General features: G+C 42.2%; 1 pseudogene across 1 annotated transcript; it reads left to right on the top strand.

Annotated features, from left to right (window-relative positions):
- Nucleotides 1–2,545: 2,545 nt before the first annotated feature.
- Nucleotides 2,546–4,413, top strand: LOC307068865 (nuclear receptor coactivator 4-like; annotated as a pseudogene). Its single transcript has one exon. The product of its transcript is annotated as a nuclear receptor coactivator 4-like (transcript).
- The last annotated feature ends 394 nt before the right edge of the window (nt 4,414–4,807 follow it).

The raw sequence follows: 4,807 nt of genomic DNA, 5'->3' as shown, positions 1-4,807 counted from the left end.
TTTGGACTCCTCATCCACCATCTCAAATCCACGAAAATCATGAACAAACTGCGGGCAAAGATTCTTCCACACCCCATTCATGGTGACAGTCGTAACCCTACGCCAAGAAAAAGTCAATGTTTTTATGGCCTTGTAGATGTTATAGTTCTTTCAAAATTGTGACAAAGTTGCTCCTGATTCGTCACTTGCCTTTACTGCCTGAGGAAAAGTGTGACATAAGTGGTATTTCTTGAAAGTCGCTATAACTCCCTGGTCCATAGGTTGGATAAGCAGTGTAGTATTCAGTGGCAGATGTACTACTTTGATGCTGGGATGAAAGTCGTCCATGAATGGGGGGTGGCCCAGAGCATTGCCGAGCAGCAGAAGAATTTTGAATGGGACATTCTCCAAGCAATATTTCTCTACCTCCAGAATAAAGGGGTGGAAAAAACAGTCCTGGAAAATGGCCTGTGTAACCCAGACCTTGGGGTTACTCTTCCACATGACAGGAAGAGAGCCCTTGGCTATGTTTTCAAGGGCTGTTGGGTTTTCTGAATGATTAACTAAGAAAGGCTTTAGCTTTATATCACCGGAAGCATTGCCACAAAACAACAGAGTTAGCCTATCCTTTGCTGCTTTATAGCCCGACAAAAACTTTTCCTCCTTACTGATGTAACTTTGGTGTGGCATCCTCTCCCAGTACAGTCCTGTCTCATCCACATTAAAAACCTGCTTGGGTAAATATGTGCCTTCATCAGTAATTTCTTGAAGCATTTTAGGAAAATCCTGGGAGGCTACCATATCTGCACTCACTGCCTCGCCACTTACTTTTACGTTGTGAAGGTTGGCTCTAGCCTTGAACCAATGAAACCAGCCATGGCTGGCATTAAAAGATGCGCCTTCTGATTCTTCACTGTGTTTATTCTTCAAGTCTTCATAAATCCTTTTAGCTTTCTCTTGAATCAGCATTAAGCTGAGTAGGACTCAATGCTGATGCTGATCCTGCATCCACACACTGAAAAGTTTCTCCATTTCCTCCATCGTTTTTGTACGCTTCATCAATATTATTGTCAACACCATTGGCACAGCAGACTTCACATGTTTCGTGATCTTGTCCTTGTTCTTTAGAATCGTGCTGATGGTTGAATGATTCATGTTATAAAAACAAGCGACATCTACTATCTTTTTGCCTTGCTCCACTCTCTCAATTATTTTCACTTTTGTTTCCATCATTATCGTTTGGTGCTCCTTAGCAGTATCAGCTACATCACCATTGCTTTTACACTTGCTTCCAGACATCCTGGGCTTGAAATAAAGATACTGTACTACTATACTCTATACAGTACTGTACAGTAAAGTACACAAAAGCACAACCACTTGTAGAGAATGCACACATGTGACAGTGTATGCCAGACATGTTAACTAACTTACGTGATTTGACATGCAAAGGCATGTATGCATCTTTGAAAGTTCACATGAAGGTTCATACATAGGGGACTTACTGTAATAAAAGGATATATTCCATGGAAGTGTAAACAAAAAGAAAATGTAGATACTCATATCAAACAAAATGGACTTTAAGCCAAAAATGGTAACAATAGACAAGCTAATTATATAATGATAAAGGGACAATATATCAAGATGACATAACAATCATAAATATATATGCACCCAATATCAGAACACCTAATTATGTTAAACAAACACTAACAGATCTAAAGGGAGAAATAGACAGCAATACAATACTAGGGGACTTCAAAACCCAGTATCAACAGCTGATAGATCCTCCACTCAGAAAATCTACAAAGAAATGTTTGAATTGAACCATACATTTAGACAAAATGGACTTAGACCTATGTAGACTATTCCATAAAACAGCATCAAAATATGCACTCTTCTCAAGTGCACAAGGAACACTTCCCAGGATAGGTCATGTGATAGGACACAAAACAAGTCTTAGGAAATTTAAGACGAAGGAACTCATAGCAAAAATCCTTTCTGACCACAATGATATAAAACTAGAAATCAACAGGAGGAAATGTGGAAAATCTACACATATGTGAAAACTAAATGACACTTCTGAAGAACCAATGGGTCAGAGAAGAAATCAAAAGGGAAATATAAAAGAATCCTAATTCTGCCCATGGGCCACTTCCAGATGCATGGGAGGGGCAGGGCACAGCCTGCAGGCTCAGGGACCTTCCTTACCCCAGTCCTGGATAAAGCAACCTCCTGCTTGCCAGGAAGCTGGCATGGCAGGGACCTGGCCTGCGAGTTACCTCTGGCAGCCCAGCACCACAGCAGGAGCCCACGGGGTGGGCTTGCCTTGCTGGGCCAAGAATGGGCCCTGCAGCCAGGGCTGTGTGCATGTGTACTGAGTGGTGCCCTTGCCTGCTATGAAGTGGAGAGTGAATGGTAGGCTGTGGCTTCCAGGGAGGATGGGACCCAGGTTTCTTAGGGTGACTGTGCTTCTAGGAAGTGTTGGGAAACCTGGAAAGATGCATGAGTCACTGTTGCTTTTGAACTAGAAATGCCTTACTTGGCGTTAGATGGAACAGGGAGAAGAATGAGTACCTCACAGGACCAGAGAGGCTGCTCTAGTAATAGAGAACCCTTTTTGAGGTGTTGTGATGCACAGAGGGATTTGGAGCTTGCTATTGGTGGAGTTCTCTGGGCTGAACAGCAAATTAAAGATAACTTGTGAGAGATCAAAGCCCAGATTCACAGCTGCATAAGTCGTCACCTGGAATGCATTCAAAGCTGTGAGGTGTGGGTGTATGAACAGATAGATCTCATCTATCAGCTTTAAGAGAAGGCACTTCAGCAGCAGGCCCAGCAGCTCAACTGGTTACTGGGCCAGTTCAGTTGTCTTATTCATCAACTGGATTGCACCCAAAACAAAGATCTAGCCAATCAAGTCTCTGTGTGCCTGGACAGACTGGGAAGTTTGACCCTCAAACCTAAAGATTCCACTGTCTTACTCTTTGAAGCCAACATAACTGCCCTGTACCAGGCCATAACCATATTTGGGTCTCTCAAGACCATTGAAATTCCTGAGCAATTTATGGCTCATGCTAGTTCATCAAATATTGGGTCTTTCCTGGATAAAAGAGGCTATATACCATTGTCAGAGCAGAAGTCAGCATCCAGCACCACAGCTGTCATTCTCAGTGAATGGCTCCTTGGTAGCAAACCTGCCAATTGTCACCAGGCTCCTTACATACCCAGCACCAATCTCTAGGACTGGATCACCTAAAAAGAAGACTTTGAAGAACAGTCAGAATTCTGCCAGAGCCAGCAATTTCTTCAATAATGTCTGGGGCAACCTAAAGGGCTTAGAAAACTGGCTCCACAAGAGTCAGCAACAAGAAGTTTCTGAAAAACCAAGTTACCAAAAGTGTAACAGCTATTCTACTACCAGTTCTTACTCCATTGAAATTGAAAAGGTTGGAGATCTAGGGCTTCTTGATCAAGATGAGATGGACCTTTCTGATTGGCTTGTGACTCCCCAGGAATCCCATAAGCTTGAGAAGTCTGGGAATGGCAGATGTGAAACCAGTGAGAAGTTTAAGCTCTTGTTCCAGGTGTTACCAGGAGTTCTATAGTGTGTATGATTGTCTTGTCAAGCCTGATTCCTGTACCAATTGCCCAAAGGTGTGGAGACTGAAAATCTGGTCAGTCTGAAGTGCCTGAATAACCACTTGAAGTCCAAGAAACCCATGTCCGTTCCCAGTGTGATTACTGAGGATTGGCTTGTTCAGAACCATCAAGACCCATATAAAGTAGAGGAGGTCTGCAAAGCCAATGAGCCCTGTATAAGCTTTGAAGAGTGCATGTGTGATGAAACTTGTGAGAAGGAAGCTCTGTGTAAATGGCTTCTGAAGAAAGAAGGAAAGGATAAAAATGGTATGCCTGTGGAACCAAAACCTGAACCTGAGAAACATAAAGATTCCCTCAATATGTGGCCCTGTCCATTCAGAAAAGAGGTAACAGAACAAGCTAAGGCACCAAAGGAAATGGCTTCTTCTAGAATTGCTGATTCCTTCTAAATCATAAACAACAGTCCCTTGTCAGAGTCGCTCATTACTCCCTCATGCAAAGAGGGATGTCCCAAGGAAGTGCCTCTTACCAAGGACAGAGCTTGCAAACAAAAGCTTACAAGCCTCTCGGCCACTTCCTGGTTTCGCTTTAACACAGCTGACTGCGTCTTGCCAGGAAAGAAGACAGGAAGTTTTAGCAAGTTATACTCAGAAGAAAACAAGTGGCTACTTCGAAAGAAGGCCAAGGAAGTATTACTTAATTGGCCCCTACAGGAGGAACACAACTTTCCCCCAGATCTTTACAGACCCCCCAGCAGTTCGTGATCTCTTTGCCTGTTTGCAGTTTAAAGTTGATTTTAAAAAAAGGTTGTATTGAACTCCTTTACAGATGTGAAAACATGGAGTACTAGAGTCAAGCAAATTTTCTGCAGATTATCCCAAATCCATGAGCTGAGTGACTGTGGCTTGCCAAATCATTGTGTTTCTGGGTCTGATGTAGTTCCTTTCCTGCCTAATTTCGAACTAATGAAGAGAAATAATGTCATCAAATTATGATTTACTGTGTAAAAAAAGGATCTTTGTTGATGCTGATGTGATTCAGTTTCTTCTTATAGCAACATTAATTCACCCCTACACAAGAAACACAGCATCTTAGTGCCTAGGTCTTCTTCATAAGCCTCCATGGCTCCTTAGATGGGGTTGTTATTAGAAATACATTAAAAAACTGTAGTTTTAAAAATGAAATAGTACTATAATTAAGGTGTGTTTTGTATTCTAAAACTAGTAAA

Source organism: Hyperoodon ampullatus, assembly GCF_949752795.1.
Source record: "Hyperoodon ampullatus genome assembly, chromosome: X".
In the NCBI taxonomy this organism is placed as follows: Eukaryota; Metazoa; Chordata; class Mammalia; order Artiodactyla; family Ziphiidae; genus Hyperoodon; species Hyperoodon ampullatus.
Note: the sequence above shows the minus strand (reverse complement) of the source record. Positions and strands in the feature narration are given on the sequence as shown.